Source organism: Melospiza melodia, chromosome 1 (assembly GCF_035770615.1).
Source record: "Melospiza melodia melodia isolate bMelMel2 chromosome 1, bMelMel2.pri, whole genome shotgun sequence".
NCBI classification, from domain to species: Eukaryota; Metazoa; Chordata; class Aves; order Passeriformes; family Passerellidae; genus Melospiza; species Melospiza melodia.
In genome coordinates, this window is record NC_086194.1 from 81,677,598 (window position 1) to 81,696,606 (window position 19,009).

General features: G+C 39.8%; 1 long non-coding RNA gene across 2 annotated transcripts in view; it reads left to right on the forward strand.

The window, feature by feature from the left end:
* Nucleotides 1–8,839: 8,839 nt before the first annotated feature.
* Nucleotides 8,840–19,009, forward strand: part of LOC134429867 (uncharacterized) — a 69,038-nt gene continuing 58,868 nt past the window's right edge. For both annotated transcript variants that reach the window (XR_010030667.1, XR_010030665.1), the window contains exons 1-2: nt 8,840–9,008; nt 10,067–10,179. This is a non-coding gene — a long non-coding RNA (uncharacterized LOC134429867). The remainder of the gene's footprint in view (nt 9,009–10,066; nt 10,180–19,009) is intronic.

Below are 19,009 nucleotides of genomic sequence, written 5' to 3' on the forward strand. Positions count from 1 at the left end.
CAAGCTTGTCATGTAGTGATGAATTGGTGCCTACTCTCAGATGGTCTCATTCCAAATGTAGTATGTAGATTATTTTTTTTTTAGTTCTCTGACTTCCTTCCTCTTTTTTTTATTTTTTTTTAATTTTTTTTTATTTCTGTTGGTTGGTTGATTGGTTGCTGGGTTGGTTGGGGTTTTTTGTTGCCAGGCAGCTTGCAAAGAATTTCAGTTCACTCCTCCTCCAGCTCCCATTCCAGAAGAATTCAGTGTGCACCAGTTGTTCTCACACGGTAGCTTTAGCGCAACACACAGCTAGAAAAGGATAGGTGGACGGTCGTAGGAATAGTAAGGTTCTTTTCTGAAACCTACTCAGACTATTAGAGTGAAAACTGAAGAATTTTCTTCTTCACCAAAATACCTCAGAGTGTTTTCTGTGCACACATCTATTTACAATCTGTTTCCCAATGCCCTGGAATTGTTTTGCCTAGACCTCAGCGGGGCGATGACTGTAGGTGACCCTCCCAATCTTGGAAAAGAGAAGAAAGAAATCTTTCTTAAGATTAAGAGAACATGGGATCAACAACTCTTTGGTGAAGGAGGTGGTATCTGTGGAAGCAGGAGATCTCAGAGTTTTTAGGCTTCTTTGAAAGGAAAAAAATAGTTAAGAACTATAAAACATCAGTAGTTTGAAGGAAAAGTGGTGGATTTCCTAGGAAGGTAGACTTCTGTGATTTTTACACATCAAATGAGATGTTGGGAAGATAAAGTATTGTATTTGTTTTAATTTTGAAGCATTGCTAAGGTATATAGAGTTTCAGGATTTTTCTCATTTGTTGCTTTTGTGTATGTTTTATTTGTTTACAAATAGAAACTGTGCATCTGAGAAAATGGCCTATTTCAATCTACATAGAAAACAGACTTTTGTGAGTAGTTATTCTAGTTATTAAAGAATTTATAAATTAATGTTACTTGTTTGTTTATTACAGCTGGAATTTTTGTGTGTACATCAAATACATTTGGAAGGCAGAGAAATAAAATGTGATTATGAGGAAAGAAACAAACATAATTATGGAAAGCAATGCTAAAATACTAGAAGGAATTATTCTGATTTACTTTTTTGTACATACTTCTAAAACGGCTCTCTCCTCTCTCCCCCCACCCTAATTGTGACCTGGAGCCTGAACCATTCAAATAATGACCCAAACACACACACAAAAAAGAGTCAGTATTGATACCATGTCACGTCTGGCAAAAGCCAAAATTAGCCCCGTGGTGGCATGAGGATATCAGGTTTAGATAGATTTAATTTATCAATAGGGTCAGGCTGCACTGAATATAAAATCAAATTACACAGAAGCAGATGCTGAAGTCCAAGAGGAGAAGGTGTAGATTGATTGGAGAAAGGCAGCCCATCAAAGGGGCCTTTGTCCGGGGTTGACTTGGTGAAGCAGCTGACAAGTGGCCATCAGATCCTGCAGCCGGGCAGCTGCATGATGGGAGTTTGACAGCTGACTTCATTAGGGCCCTTAGGACACGTGCAGGGATGAATTTGTCCTTTAATTGAGCTGGGCCAGGAAATAGCACTGATGGGGCAAACGGCAGTGAAAAGGGCTGAAATGAACCCAGGGGCCCAGATAGGTAAATTTAATGCTCTTGTGATATTTGACATGTATGTTCTGTTTGTATGTATGACATTTGTGTATTTATCACCAGTCTTAAAAGCCTTCAGAAGTCAAAATATATATGCAGCATAGAAGTCATCAGTAAAATTTCTGCCCGGGTGTGGTGGAGGATGAAAACATTGCATCGATCAGGGACCCCCAGGGGCAATGCCTCTGAATGAATAGACTTCCACAGCCCTCCGTTCTGGGAATAAATCTTGCCTTTCTGTTTGCATTAATACCATCATTTCCTGCTTACTTAACAGATAACAAAGTCTGTAAAGCAAATTCTGCCCCTTGTGTGCAGTTTTTCTGTTTACAACTCAGTGGTGTTTTCTCCGGTATAGCATTTCAGGAACCGTTGTAAAAATCTAGATTGAGTCAAAATGTTAATACAAACTCTGCATTAGTCTGCCATGCCTGGCTTTTCGTCTCACCTTGCCAAGAGTCTGAGTTGATTTTTAAACATGAAGTGGAGGTGATGGAGGCTCTGTAGGGGGTGGGGGGAGAAAGTCCTTCAGTTCATCCTCAGGCAAAATGTTAGCAGAAGGCAGGGCTCCCATGGAAGGAGACAGGAGTGTGGTTGTAATATAGGCTGTACGCTTTAAGGATCCCTATCAAAACAGCCTTATGCAATGCTGGAGCTAATTAATATACAAAAAGGACTGTGGTGCAAAGCTGTAACTGGTAATCTGAGTCCTTTAGCATCAGTGACACTCAGATATGTCTATCAAGCACAGAATAGACTCCTTTATGTTCTCTCACAGCATAAATATGTGATCAAAGAAATAACATGCACTAGAGCTGCCCTTAGGCAATGACCCTAACCTGATGCCTCTCTTCCCATCACCAGTATCCCCAAAGCACTCAACAGATGTCAGATACAGTTAAAGTGGAACATATCCATGCATCTAATTTGGAGGCAGAGTAATTGCCAAATTCTAATGTGCTTGTTCAAAAGTGACCTGAATTTACACACCTATGAGCAATGGAGTTTGACAAATTATTAGTATTGAGTAATAATCAATAAAATTTGATCGGTAAGACATCAGTGATCAAATGAGGTACTAAGATGTGTAAAAGCATCTCCTCTCACCCAAAATGTGGGAGATATCTCAGCCCAGGAAATATGTTGATTTTGTGTGTGTGCAACTCTTAATTTGGTTGCCATCCCTATAATGTACTGTTGTTCATGCAGTGTATGGTAACAGCAAAATGTTCCAAAATCTGCCATAAGATGAGGCGTGGTTGGAAAGGACATATCTGCCTTGTATAGCATACTTACAGTGTGTAACATAAACAGTGGAAACCAAAACCAAATACCACAAAAAAAGAGACCAAGCTAACCACAAAACACCCCAAAAACCCCAAAAAATCAAACCAAATCTCAAAAAAGCCAAAACCCAAACAAAAAAAAAAATCCCCTAAACAAAAAAAAACCCAAACACCAAAACAAAACTCAAACAAAACCAAAACCAACCAACTAATCAAAAAACACACTAACCCCAAGATCAATTTATGTATTAATACAATTGAGATTGCCCTAGTGACTTTGTGGAGCTTTCTGTCTTCCAGTCAAGAACTTTGCTGCTTGGGACAAGTAAACAAGTTCTCAATTTTATTTCATTTCTGGTACGCTCCAGTAATCTTTTCTGTGAGGCTGGACAGGGCTGGCATTCAAAGGAACAGACCCCCCTGAATCAAACAAGGAGATACTTTTTCTCCCTTAAGACACAAAAAGATATTTAGGCAACCAGTGTCCATGGAAACTCTGCAGGAGCTGGAGACAACTCCAGAAATTCTCTTTGTTTTATAATCTGCTCAGAAGGAGAATGGGGAAGGGAGAAGGTCATAACTTTCTGCTCATAGAGGTTGTTTTTCTTATCGTAGTGGGTTGGAGGTCTCAATTCCCAGAGGCTTAAGAGCCCATTTGTCAGAGAAAGCAAATATGATCCTATGCTCCTTTTCTAGTGTCATTTTCAGCTTATGCTGCAAGAACAGGCACTGAAAAATCTCCTCCATGCTGAAACCTGTTGTTATCCAGAGAGCTTTCCCTGGCATGCTGGCCAAGCATTCAACAAATTAATGACTAACTTTTAGCCAGAGACCTAAAGTAACCTCCAAAAACTGTGGGCCAGGAAATTTTGTTCCAGTTCTGATCTCTGTGATGATTAAGTAAGGTTCCCTCCATGAGACTGTTCAGGTCCAAACTTTTATATAAATTGTTTTGTGATCTGGTTAGGCCTGGTGCCAGCCATGCTTCCCCATGTGAGGCATGTTTACAGCTTGAGTAGGATCTGGAGAAGGGAAGGAGGATGATTTCCCTAAAATCTGGTTTGATGCCTGGAAAATAGGCACATTATGTATAAAGAAAATTACATTCACTGAGATTGCTCCAAAGTGCTTTACTTTCTTATCCCATTATCTGGAGAAACACTGAGTCAGGACACAAAAACATCTGAGAAAGATTTGGGGACTATGCACTGTCTTTGGCTTCTTAGAACAGGAAGCCATGCCCCATGTCTAAAAGACTCAAAGATTAAACTGAAAGACAAATCCACAGGACAGCTAAAACTGACAAATCTTAAATATGCCAAGGGCTTTTTGAACATGGGCTAGCATTTCTCTTTAACATAAACATCAGCATTTCTTCAATCTGTGCCATGAGGGGATTTCAACCAGCAAGAACAGTTGGGCTTTGCAGAGCTGATCTCAGCTTGAGCCTCTGTGACTGGCCCTATGCAGCCCCTCTTTTTAAAGAGTTCTGGCCCTTCTCCAGCTGGTGCAATTGGGGCATCACAGACCAGGATGGCCTCATGCATGGCTGCTCTCTCCTTGTGGGGAATTTGCTGCTGTAGATTGCATATTAGTGGCTTTGGTATAGTAAATGTGGTCTTTGAGAAGTGAGTATAATCAGTTTCTGTTGTTATCCCAGAAATGGGCAAATCTAGACTGAGCCCAGTCTAATGGATTATTCTAACAATGGAGTAATTGCTAATGTTTAATTTTTTTCAAATTTTTTCTCCTGCTCCACACAGTCTTTTCCTGTATTTTCCTTCTGTGTGTCATACACTTTTTCTATTATTTGCAGTATTTCTGCTTTGGATTGCTACACTTTTATGCATGACAGCCAGAAGCAAGGAGTTACAGAACACTTTTATGAAGAAGAGCAGGCTTATTTTGTTTAATATCCCTCCTGGCAAATAAATATGCATGCTGCCATGAAGTGGTGAGCAATACCTCAGTTCAAGCTTCTCCTGACATTCACAATGGTGGTTAATGTGGTTCAAAATAGGCTGAGCTGAAAGCACATGCAGACCTGTTTGCTGCAAGAGGTGGAAAATTCATGCTTGCCTTAATGGGTCTCCTTGATAATTATTTTAAACACCCTTATTTCTTTTTTTTTATAGTATTTTCAAGGTTTCTTAATGAGATCTGCACATTTTTGTGTACAAGCAAATTACTGAATTTGATACAGAAGCTTTTAGAAAGTAACAAGATACACTTTTTTAAAAGCTTATATTTAGCTGGATCTGGTGCAAGTGGTGAGACAGCTGGTGAATTGATTAATAAAGTCACTGTTTAAACCTAATATAATAAACATTTGCTCCATATTGTCTGATTCAGTAATCCTTTGTAATGGCACAGAGCAAGTCAATATTTCCCAAGTAAGGGCATTACTATACAGCAGATTCATGGTGTGCAGACACCCAGTAAACTCCCAGCAAAATCAATCACTATGTTGTATTTTGTCAAAGTGAATGAACCAAGACCTGTGAAAAGAAAATTAGGGGGGTTAAATCAGGACTGCTGATCTCCTGGGATGGGTTTAATCTGCAATTCTAAGATGCAGGTATCTTCGACTCAAAGTGCAAAACCTCTGAGCCTGCGCTCCCTTGTGCTGGTACCAACATCCATGATCAGGTAAGTGACCAGGAGATACATTTTTTTGTTAGCCCAGTCTCTTTGTGGGGAAACTCAAGCTGCCTAGCTCCAAAATAAAAGACTGAGGAAATTGGATTCTAATTGCATTTTGGAAGTAGATATAGGATCCAGAAAATTATATCAGTGAGGCAAATTAATTCCTACTGTAATTATGTTGACGTCAGTGCACCTAATCCAGGGATAAATTTGCCCCAATGACATCAAGTATTGTTTGCACACAGGAGTCTAAACAACAACAAACCTCTTGTGCTGAATCAGAAAGACACCATATTTGTTGGAGTTCTTCCTGTTGAAATGGCCAAAGAAAAAAAAGAAGATGGGCCAAAACCTTCCAATATTTGTATTTGAGGTGAAAGTATAGTTACATGCTTATATTTGCTGAAATATTAAATTCCACAGTGTTTATATTTTGTTTCCTTAATACAAGATTCTTAAAATACTCTGCAAAAGGACATATTTCCTCTCTTGAGGGAGATTCTCTGAGTTTTGCCTAACAAAATCAGTGATGGAATTGGAAGCAAGAGACAAGTAGCTGTCTGTGAGAAAAGGCTCCCACGTTGCTGTCTGCATTAATCCCTCTGATGACTAACTAGGAAATTGAAAACAACAGCTGATACAGGACACAGCAGCTACACTTGCATCATTTGTCATGATCCAGAAGCTCAGGACTCTCCAAACCAACATCACCAACCACCCAGGCAATCTCTGGAGCAAGCCAGGGGTGAAAAGCTGGCCCTACCCTCCCCTTTGGAGCAGACCCACGTGCATTGGTCTTGTTGTCCAGCTGCTTTCCTGTTTCCCCACTCCCTTATCAACAATGAGGCCTTTCTTGGGTGGACAAAGTGTCACAAAGTCTTTCCTTGTTCCTGCCTGCAAGGGTAGCAGATATTTGCAAGGCAATGCAGATGCATGAAGCCAGCTCAGGGCTACATGCAAGATTTAAGCTTTCCAACAAGGCAAATTAAAGTGCAACAGAGAAATGCTTTACATTTAACTTTGTCAAGTCTGAATGCTTTGGTACAGTTTACAGGAGAGATCTGTATATTTTATCAGGCTCTTGGTAAAACTATAAGAAAATAGACCTTGTTCCAATGGGGCAAATCTTTGGCTTCTTGATGCTGTTAATTTATTGCCCATATATGATTGCTATGATAATACAAGCCTGCTGTGTAAACAGCCTGTCACCTCTCCATGTAGACACTGATTTATATGTCTCATCACCCTCTGAAGATAAAGCAGGGAGCAGTCCAGCCAAAAAAGATAGCAAGCTAACTTCTTAGCCAGTAAAGCACATCTTTTGTTTGGTTGATCTGCTGTTTGGCTCAAAAAAAAAAAAAAAGAATAGATATGCTAATAAAAAGGATTATCACATAAAATTCTTCAAGTTGGTATAACTAAATGCAGTGCTGGAGCCAGCAGTTCCTAAATTAAATTCACCCTTCTGTGATGGAGTCAGTAGATTAGTGACTAGACCTTCAACTTTCCAAAACCTAAGTTAAATGATTGTATTCATACAAAAGAGGGTTTGGAAAGTCTTGCTTTTCACTTGCTAATTTATCCTTGTGAAGTAGAAGGAGTTTGGTCTGGTTTCTTTCCAGCAATATATATTTCCTAATGTGTTAAACATTTATTAGGGAGCAGAATTTATATGTAAAAGTTGGAAGGCAGATGGTTAAAGTAAAAACCCCTCAGGGTCTCCGTTCTAATATATAAACAATGGGATCTTTATGTTTTGCCTGTTCAACATTTCTTGAAAATTGTTCTTTAGCAAACTGCAGCACCTGCAGTAACCAGAGGCAACTCTCTTTCACTCACTTCTCTCCTCTATTGCCAAGGTTCATAAGGTGCTGAGTGCCCAGTTTCCATTGCCCTTGCTTGCTTTATATGCCTGCTGCTTTCAGAGGAATTAACAGGTGTTTGACAGGCACTCTGACATGACAAAGTCTATGTCCCGTGTTTGATAACACGACAGTGAAAATAAGCATGTGCTTCAGACTTACTGAAAAGTAAACATCAGCTGAGCCTTGGAGAGCAAAGGGCTTTTAGGTGCTGAATTCTTTCTGAGATATAGCCCATCACGAGCTTGCAACTGGCTCAGAATTTATAAACCCATTTTATAATACAAGGGAAGAAACTGTGTAATAAACTTTTCAGTCATAGAACGAGGTAAAGGGGTAAAATGTGCACAGATCTGACTGATCATGTTAACACACAGTTAACAGTCCTGTTTCTATTTAACTGGAATGGCAAAATGCTGCAAGAGAGGCAGTAAACCACAGAGCACCCATGTAAGTACCAAGCTGCAGAGGCCACCTGTGTTAGCTCTCTCCTGCCTGAGTATACTGAAAACAATATGTTTGTTAAAACACTGCTTCTACTGCTGCCTTAGTGCACCCAAATCTTTTCCATTCCTGTAACTAACTAATCAGCTTTTTGCAGACTAGGAAAAACAAAAAAAAAAAACAAACAAAAAAAACAAAAACAAAAAAAAAAACAAAAACAAAAAGAAAAAACAAAAACAAAACAAAACAAAAAAGCAACAACAACAAAAAAAAAAAAAACCAAACGAAAAAAAACAAAAAAAACCCAACAAAAAACACACACACACACACAAAAGCACAAAACCCCCCCAAAAAACCAAAAAAAAACAACAAAAAAAAAACAACAACAACAAAAAAAAAAAAAAACAAAAAAAAAAAAAAAAACAAAAAAAAAAAGAGAAAAAAATGGAAATTAAAAAAAAAAAGAAAGAGGAATTCTGCCAGACAGTCCTATCTGAGCTTAATTCTCTGAGTGTCGTATGTCTATCACATATACTGGGTCCCTTGGAATAATAATAATTGAGCCAGGCAGCTGAGTCTTGCTGTGGGTATCTGCAGGGAGGGGGGATGGGGGCTGTGATAAAAGACTCATCAGTTTCAGCTTAGTTCACTAGACATCTGTGCAGCAGAGGACCTCGTGATGATCCTGGCAGCAGCTCTTTTCATTTGGGTTTGGCTTTTTGTGCTGAATGCTTTTTGTACTGAGTCCCCGTACCAGCCTGTCTCAGCACTTTCAGAGCCAGAGCTTTTTCTCTTCATAAGCTCTAGGTTTTTTTACAGGCCACTGAGTCTGAGTGGAGCTGTATCCAGAATTACAGAAAGCAGCAGCCACCTGTCACCAGGACATTGTGCACAGTGGAGGGGAGAGCAGTGGCTGGGGGTGGGGAGCTGGAGGGAGCCAGCTGATTGCAGGGCATTTCTGAGAAGCAGGGCCCTGTGCTTATCCATTTGCAAACACGGGAAATGATGACAGTGGTTGGAAGCTTTGAAGAGACTGGGGGAAGGGGAAAGAGAGAAGCCAGAAAGAAAAGCATTGGGGGCTAAAAGAGACCTTGTCCAGAAAAGACTGATAAATTCTTCTTTTCAGATTCCTTGATCACTGGTAAGATTTGTTCTACATGTGAACATTCTCTTAGCTTGACAGAATCTTTATGCACTCCACATTTTTTTGCGTACTTTGGCAATAAGTGGACAACTTTTTCTTTTGACTCTTTGAAGACTCTGTTGCCTACTCCAGTATTAGGGTGGATATCAGTAAGGAAAAAAATACTCAATTGCATATGTCTCCTGATTCAGTCACAATAATTGCACTTCAGATTTTATGGTGATGCAGATTCAGTAGCCTTCTAACACAGAGGAATTAGCATTACTTTCTGACTTGTGGGGCCTCTGTTCTCACTTCTTCCTCTTGGAAAGCATTTACAATGGCTGGTCAGTTTATCTGAAATACTCCTTTGAATGGTGCAATCTGTCTTATCAAACCAGAGCATACAGGTTTACTGCAACCTGTCTTATTAAACCAGAGCCATTTCTGTGGAGAATAATTTTATTTTTTAGCAAATAACAAAAGCGCATGGAAATTTACTTTAATAGCTTATTTTAAAGTAAAAACTGCATCCATGAAAATATCAAGTCCTTATTGGGCAGAATAACATTCTATTCTATGAACTATGGAGAACATTATGGTCCCACAGCATTATAGAATTGTGTAATAACAACAGTCAGATATAATCCTAATGTCTTTTGCCTGAAAAAATTCCACTGGTAACACTAAAGGAGGTTTTCATTGAACTGGAATGTATCCATCTGAACTACACTACCCACTTTTATCCCTCATAGCTAATACAGAAAGTGTCATTCCAGAGGTTAAACCTGAGATCAGTTATCTTAGAACAGGACTAATTGCCCTCTGGAGAAGATGGTGGCTCCTCCTGGGTATTCTGTGCGCTCTAAAACTGAGCTTTAGTTTGGCACTTGACTTTTAGGTTATTGAAGTTAAATGATGTGAATCCCAACCCAAAAGACAAGCTTCTGTCCCAGGATTATTTTTAAAAATGCATGGCAGAACATTAGGCTGACATTTACTCTGTGTGTCATCATTTTTGGATCTTTACTTAATCCTGTATATTTTGTAAATCTTTCTGATGTTTTTTTTTCAAGTGCTGGAACAATGATGCCCGCCCTGAAGTCTCCTGATCAGGGGGCACTGCTCTCACAGGGACCAAAGGAGAAGGGAGAAGTCTCCGCCACAGCAACTGTGCTACTTGTCAAAGGTATGTGTCCTTACAGCCCTAGACCTGCTCTCACTCCTGACACGTTCAGTGAGATGACTGGGACCTTTTTGACCTTAAAATGGAGGCATGAACAAGAATGTAAAACAGTGTGCTGAGATTAATTTGTTCTTCTCTAACTCAGTAATCTTGTGAGTGATACAAATAAAAGAACATTCCCTGCTTAGGAAAAGCTTCTCCTGCACTCTGATTGTTCTACTTTAATTTTCTTTGTTTCATTACCCCATTCCATACAGGACATTAAGAGTGTGGTATAGAATAAGATACAGAAATATACTCAGTCTCCAAAGCAGGAATGTAGTGAATGTCCTATATCAAGATAGCAGCACTTCTCTTAGCTACTCATAGGGATATAGATTCACAGTAATGAAGAACTGGGTCAGTCCAGATTTATTCCTTCTTGTAAAAATACAAAATACATATAATTACTATAAAATGTATTCCTTTCATGAAGATACAGAAGGTATAATCTGTTTATAATACAGGGAGTTATTTGTGTCTTCATTGGGGACTTTATCATGCAAATGACTAGTTCTTACCTGATGTCAGGCAACTGATGCAGTTGTCATAAGGCTGGAATATAGTTTTAGTTTTTCTTTGGTGTGGTACTTAAGTATTAATGTCAAAAAGTAGAAGAGGTAGTGTGATATGTAGGGACTTGATTCATTTAAATTCCTGTTTTTACTTTTGGATTTTTTCAAAGATTCCAGAGAAATGGAATTGTAGATATGTACTGAGAAAAGCAGAAAATAATAGCTGTGTCTCTAGTAACAGGAGGCTCTTGCCATGTAAATGACCCTTTACTGCATACATGTTACAGTTTTTCATTTACTATCAGTGTCATACAACATAACAGCATGCATGTGTTCCCCAGTTCAACTACAGTTCTTGGATGGTTTTGGTAACTAATAAGCCCAAGTACCCAGGAAGGACCGGGAACTTAGTTTATTCCCTTTAGAAATAAAAAATTAATTTTGAAAAAGGTATGAAGAAGGAACATTCCCTTCCTTCCCTGCTATTTTCTATGTGAGCTGTACTAGGTCACACAGTAAGTCAGAAGTTTGCCCTTGGTTTCCATCAAAATACATGGCAAGAATTACTCAAAATGTATTAAAGGATTTTGCTAAACTCACAAGTCAAGTCCCAGTTTTTACTTTATTTTAATCTTTGAAGGATCTCTCGCTGTGCATTTGGTTGCTAAAAATACTGAAATCATTCAAACTATCCCTAAAGCAAGAAGATGTTTCATTCCTCATAAATCTTTGTGGATTTAAACAAGAGGAAAAGGGAGATGTATGTGCATCAGGGATGGCTGGTATTAGAAACTCCTATTTGTTGCTGCCACCTGCCCATGGCCAACTTTCAGAGACACTGGAGAAAAGAAGATTGCTCCCTCTTTCTTAAGAAAGGCTTAAGGTATTCTTTAAATTACTCCTATTTAAAATGTAACTGGAATAATTTGAATAGCTAAAATTGCCTAGACTACCCTGAGTTGGAAGGGACCCACAAGGATCATTATAAAAAAAGCTCTCCTAGTCCTGCACCAGACCACCCCACAAATCTCACCCCACCCCATGTGCCTGAGAGCATTATACAAATGTCTCTTGAACTCTGGAAGGCTGGTGCTGTGACCACTTCACCTTGACTGAAATTCACTGAATGATAGCAATTCAGTTTGGATTATTTGCTGATGTTTTTTCTCATTCTTCTCAGAAAGTACGGGAAAAAATTGACGCAATGGTCATGTAAAATTTTATCTTCTGAATGAACTTGTTGGTGTGCAGCATTAAAACCAAATTTTGAAGTTCTACTAATTTCTCTGATAATTGTCTTCACAAACAAATGTTAGATCAAGATATTTTATCAAGGATGGATGAAACTTACAGTTTCTCAGGGAATTGGAAAACACTTGCCTTGAACATGAATATTTGGAATGCTTTTGCTCTTTCCAATAAATCTGTCTGCAACAAATAGGATTTCTGAAGTTTTTTTAGGGGGAAATAACCTATATTGTTGCAGATATATTAACAAATAAATTCAGAGTTAAAAAAATCCCTTTTTTCAGTTGACCATAAAAGTGGCACTATTGAAGATGAAGATTTGTATATCTCTAAGAGACATACCAACACTGTTGCAAAAATAAATTGAGCTATCCTTCTGCTACAACAAGAAAACTCTGGTTAAAAATGACTTGAGCATGCCACCCCTCTCCTTCAGCACACACCCAGCAAAAGCCTAATGGCCTCAAAGGCTCCCTTAATGTTGAATTGAATTAATCTGGGTGATGCTGAGCCTTTGCAGAAGACAGCATGTGACTGTGATGAGCTTGCCTGAAGTTCTAGGGCTCAGGAGAAGCCAGAAACTGGTATGTCAAGCTGTTAATCAGAAAATTCTGGGCAATGATATAGGATGATGCTAAAGACATTGTGGGAGAAGCATAGAGAAGTAAAACTGGCTTTAAAAAAATATCAAAGAAAGATCTTTTAAACTTAGACACTCCCTGTCATTCTTCAATGCTTTTGTTGTTTCCTTACAGGACACTATACCAAATTTTAGTAGTGCATCAGTCAGAGGTTTAGAGAATTCTTCAACATTGGCTGAAATGTGGCAGATGACGGTGAAGATCTGCCAGATGACCATACAGCACACGCAAATCACACCACACTAATGCCACCTTGGTACAGGGAATAGCTGGTGTATGTGCACTCTGGGTCAGAGCAGTTTATGTGTTCTCTGCATGTTCATACAGGACATACATTTCAGCAGCATCTGTTTCTTTCTGATGCTTCTCTGAATCATAAAAAAGCAAAAGTGTAGAGAAGGAAATTGTGTGCTTTATTTCTAATTGGGGATGGATGTTGTTTGGGTTCTTTTCTTGCTGGGTTGGTTGGTTGCTTTTGGGTTTGGCTTGTTGTTTTTCCTATTGATATGTTACACGTATACTTAGAAGATTGTTCTTTGGCAGAAGACTTGACTCTAGCCCAGTCAAGATGGGGTTTGAAATAGATTAGTTTATGGCCTGTAGAAGTCCAGGGCTTGACTGACATACTGAATTCTCAGCATCTCTCCAAAGCTGCTCCCATTTAAAAAAAACAAACTAGACACTCTGTATCCTAAGAGCTCTTGTAAAGTAATATTTATGAACATGTAATTAAATGTATAATCAAATAGCACTTAAGAAACCCATGTAAGGGTAGTTTCAGCTATTTCTTTCTGTTTCATTTTCACATCAGCTTAGAACCACCTCCCTTCTCCCCTTCCCTGGGGAAACAAGCTGTTGTAAGGTGGGTGTACAGCTGCAGGGTAGACTCTGCACTTAAGTTGTGGGAACACGGGTGTGGTGGATCCATTCTCAGGAAACTGATCCGCTTGCGGTCTCTCAGTAACTCCAGACTGGTCTGCCCAGCTAGATGCTCCCCTATCCTCTCTCATGCCACATTTGTCCTGCTCCTTAACTCTCCTGCTTCTTCCTCTGCTGTGGAGCATGGATCCTAACAGGGGGGAGAAATCCAAGAATTCATAACAAAACATGGGGTAAAAAGACCATCTCCACTGAAGTTAATAATCAGCAGGGTCCAAATTACCTCTTATTAGCATTTATTTTACAAAGAGGCAGGGTATAATTTCACGATAGATTCAGATTTGGAGAGGGACTATAATCAGCCTCCTGAAGAGCTCTGCCTGAAGTACATGGCTGCTTATTTCTTTTCCAAATTGCACCGCTCTCTTTCCCCCTCTCTCGCTTACCCCTCCCGCCCCGTTCTCTTTCTTGATCTCTTTGAATAATGCAATCACTTTGAATAGCCCAGACAGGCCTGAAGATTAGGGAGCCTGTTTGTGGAGCGGGGGGCCAGCTGAATAGGCGCAGGAGGCTGGCTCCCCAGGAAAACAAGGCGCTGGGAACTAGGCCAACTGTGAAGAGCATGTGCTGGGAGGGACTGAATAGGCAAGCAGCCGGCCAGCCCATATGTCAGGCTGTGCCACAAAGACTTCTCTGCACATCTACCATGACAAACAGGATTACCGAAGACAATTAATCTGGCACGCTTTATCAAAATCAAGCGCTGACCCCCAACCTCTCCCCCCAGCATGCAGCAGATGCCACGCTCCAATTCAATGGATCAAGTGTTCCCTTTTTCGCTGCTGAAAGGCATCCAAAGCCTGAATAAGGTTGGCGTGGACTAATTGCAAACACTGTCTGATGGTGACAGTCCTAATCAAATGAGATGAGCTCACCTTTTCTGTAAACTTCTAATGGGAAGGCTGGTGGCAACTCCCCATCAGCTGCTGGCAGAAAGAGAAACGCATGGGGATGAAGGGCTTTCCCCCTCCTTTCTCCCCCTTCCGTCTCACTGCCTGATGGAGGAAGAGGACAGCCACACACATCCTTTCCTGTTGATCCTTTTGGGTGCTGCATCACGAGGGATGGAGAAGGGAAAGCATTGGAGCCACCTCTGTGCAGCAGCGTCTCTGCTCTGCAGATGCCACAGAGCGGCCAAAAGGCAGCGTGCCGACGCTTACTGCCATGCTAGAAACCAGGCTCCACAGCCAGGCTGAGCCCTCAGCTGATGTCAGTGGGGCTGTAAACATCCCCCTCAGTATCTGACCCTGCCTGTGGGATGTTCCTGTCGGCTCTGTAGCGCAGAGTATAAACTTACACTCATTAGGACCAGTCATTTCTTTTCATGTCCCTCCTTGGTTTATTTTATTTACATTTCAACAGATAGGAGTTTCAGAAAAACCTGCCCAGTTGACCTTAATAGAAAATGAAAAGTGAAGTTCAATAAGAAAGGGGGGTAAGCAGTGAAAAACTAATAGTATTTTGTCTTATTGCTTTTGTATTTACCTTACTGCTGTTCAAATAAGCAGGCCAGATTCTTGCTGCTCACCCTAGTATGCATAGGCATCTGTAGTACAGAAATGCCTCATGGGCAGTCTTCTCCTCACAAAAAACTGTTTGTCCTCTTAGTCTCACTCAGATTAGAGCCAAGTGCCTATGTTTCTATATTGGCATCCTCTTGCTTGTTAGTGTGGATGGAGTGAAGGTTTGCATAGGCATGGATGAATGGTTCTTTCAAGTATTTTTTCCCCCAAGTTTTCAAATGAAAGTTCTGTTTATTCAAGTAAAATCTGGTAGAACCTCCTCAGTTTTATTAAGTTAAAACCCACTCAAAAACAAATTTAAAAAAAGGTAGTAGCAAGTTATACAACACAGAACACATATTTCAGGATAGTCATCCATTTTGTAAAATTTGCACAAATGAAAGGGTCAAAATCTTTGATTTTGGAAATACTGTCAAAGGTTAGCATAATATTTTAATACAATATTTTTTTCAAGCTTAAAAAAATATCTCCTTTCTTCCCATACATGCCTAAGACAAAAGATTAAGTTAAAACAATCTTTGTAACAATTTTCCTTTCAAAGTTCTTTCCTGGCAATATGGACAGCATTTTGGCCTGAATGCTATCTGTGTTCCATTGCATTTCTCATCTGTTTTCTGTCAGAAACTTGACATCTAGATGTTACTTCCCAACCTACTTTCATGGCTATCCTCAGCATAGCACCTGATTCTTCAGTGATTTGAATGATTTTAACTTTTCTCTTAAAGTAAGGGTAGTAAGGGACTGACACATTCCATGAGCAGAAAAGGCACTGAGGAGCAGGAGGTGACTGATTACCTTGATTTCTGCAAAGAGGATGAAAACAACCTGGTTCACATTTTGGCCCATGAGGCCATGTCCCTTTGCACACAAACCTGTGATGGTGGCTCCAGGTTCACACATGTCCAGAAACTTTGATTTTCATTTTCTAAGTATGAATTCTCAGCACAATGTGTCCTAATTAAAAAAAAAAAAAAAAAAAAGGCAAAACGCCAGAGCTGGAATGGGCTGACACCTGCAGAAGCCATGGCTGTGGGAAGGGACCTCTCCCTGGAGCAGTGCTTTCCCACCTCTAGCTGCAATATGCAAGGAGTTCTTATCAGCAGTGCGCTGCTAGCGATGCCCCTCAAATCTGCCAATGTTTCTTCTTCTTGCATAGCAGGAATGGGATGTTTAAATGATAGTTACAGATGGAGGAGCAGCTGATTTTGGTATTGCAATGTTTGCACTCTAGCAACATGTTCCAGAATTTGAGAAATGCAGCACCCAAAGAGGGTCCAAATGGAAAATCAGAAAACAGAGCTAATACTGCTCAAGGCACTGAGCAAAGGCCGGCTGCAGATCACACAGCAGTTCATTGTTGTGGTACTCTGACATCCCATAGAACAGCACTTTCCAGAAATCAAAGGCCAGGCTGTGTTTTTATTCAGAATGCTAAGGTGGATTTCTAAGAAATCTCTGATAATGAAGTGATAAATGGAGTTAGGAGAGAACTACACTGAAGGTAATCACTGCTGTGAAAGAAAGGTGAAGGAATGAGCTAAAAATACTAATTAAAAAAAAGAAAAGAAAAAAGAAAGGGATGAGAAAGCACAAACACCCCAGAAAATTCACTACTGTCTAAAGTAGCAACCGGTGAATGAAGTGACAAGGTATTGATCTGAAATACCAGGTGAAGAGAAGATATTTGTGTCTCCACATTGTGAAGAAAGGAACTGCCTGAAGGATGTGAACTCCTCTGTGGAGGATGGCTGAGGGGTGATGGGCAAAGAAGCATCCCTGAGTCAGTCTGAGGCTGGCTGGCATCCGAGCTCAAAATGATCACAAAGCCCTGCTGGAACCTCTCTTTCTGCCTCACTCAGACTGATCACTGGTAAGGTAGAGAATAATTTATATCATGGCTAGATTAAGAAATAGAAAGACTCTGATCCATTTGACTATAGTTAATTAAAACATTTCTCTAAAACCCAGGGGTATTTATTGCACAATTTTTAAACTAGTTTTGTAGCAGCTCTGTAGGTCACAGCACCATATATTGCTGCCATAGGTACCAAGATGGCTAAGGGTCTGGAAGGTGGAGCTGATATGATAATACTAAGTGACATAGGTGGGAATTTCTCCCAGCCATTAGCAGAAGGAGGAACTCACTCTTAAAAGAAAGACTCAAGTGTCAAATCGTATTTCTAAAATGTCATCTGCTTTGCAGTGGAATAGCCGCCACTTTTCTAAACTACACAGTTTGTACAATTGAAGTGTAATTCAGAAATGACATAGTATTGACAAAGAAAGGGTCTCTCCTTCTCCACTGACCCCAAGGAATTGCCATAGCCTGCAGAGAGCAGTAGAAATTTTGACCTGCTTTATCATGCCTACTCATTGCTGTCAGGATGTTTCTTATATCTGTGAAACAGTAATCACTGACTTTTATTTTGAAAACATAATTTCACAGTGATTTGGATCAGGATACAGAAGTTCCTACATTCTCCTGTTCTCATACCATGATAAGATCAAATTTTTTTGAAGTTCAAGTAAATATGCCTCACTTATTTTCTTTCATCTTTTTCATCTTTTTCTCTTGGACTCCAACAGGTGCCTTCATTTCGGGTGACACAACATCTCTTAGAATGCATCAGAGAATTTTTCTTCCTCACTAGTTCTCTGTAGCTGCTGTCAGGTCTCCTGCTCAGTTCTTGCTGAGAGCTTTCCTCCAGGCCAGAATATGGAGCCTAATTCAGATAATTCACATGCAGAAAAATCATTAAATCATTCTGTGTTGCACTGCCATTAAGTGTGGAGTTTTGGTCACTGTGGTGTACTTTTAAGGGGGCCAAAGAAATATAGGCAATACATGAAAGTTTGTTGTCTTGTTTTGCTCATGATTCTGTTAATACCTCCCTACTTAGGAAAATGAACCACAAGTGGCTTGAAGAATGGATCAGTTTTATCCAGTAGAGTGGTGAAATGAATTATAACATCACAGAGTAATGTTTATGGTAGAGGAAAGAAAGTGTTGAATTGCTGGAGGAATGAAACGTTCATGTATGAATGCATAAAGACACTCTGGCAGAGTTTGGTGTAGTGAGCTTTGTTTAACTCACATGAAATGTTTTTTCTCCACCAGAAACACTTTCCAACATGAAATGAAGCTGAACTTTTTTGTCTTAAATATCAAAGTGATTGGCATCTATCATAATAAGTAGCTCAGGCCAGTAATCTGCCACTCCTTTTGATTTATGGGCCCCTAAATATAGAGGTGCAGAACCTGCCTAAGTAACTTAAGCCAAATGGCATGGGACTTGCCCTCCTCTTTGGGTTTGACAAACCTCTTAGCAGTAGCTTAAGGAACACTGCAAGCCCACATTCCAGTTTCTGCTTTAGCCCCTTTTTTCCTGCACTCAGCTTTGAGGCACCATGCTGCCTTTGGCACCTCCTGACTTTGTCCTTGGCCATGTCACGCCAGCCAGAGAGGGCACACTGTGGTGTTGCTCCCATCACGTTACTTGCTTTGGAGTTTTCTGGGTTTGGGGGTGTTTTACCTTGAAGCCACTAATTGCTGATAGTTTCTGGCCAAGGTGCTTTTGAATGTTCAGTAGGAAACAACACGGTTTTTTGGTTCAGCTGGACTTTCAGAAAACAAAAATGAGAATTTCAGCGTAACTGAAAAAAAAACTTTCTGAAGTTTTAACAATCTTTGAAAACTAAGATTAGCAAATAATTGTAGATTGGTAAATCAAAGCCTTAGGTTTAGAAAATGGCCAAAATATTCTGATTATTACAACAATTACTTTAATTATGAAGCCAGAATAATTTTATGAAATTTACAAGAGTTTACAAAACATCTTAGTTGACTCAAATCCTTATCTCCTAAATAATGCATTTAAGCTAGAAAAGTTTACTTATTTGCAGATAAATAAGCAGAAGGCTCTTTTTG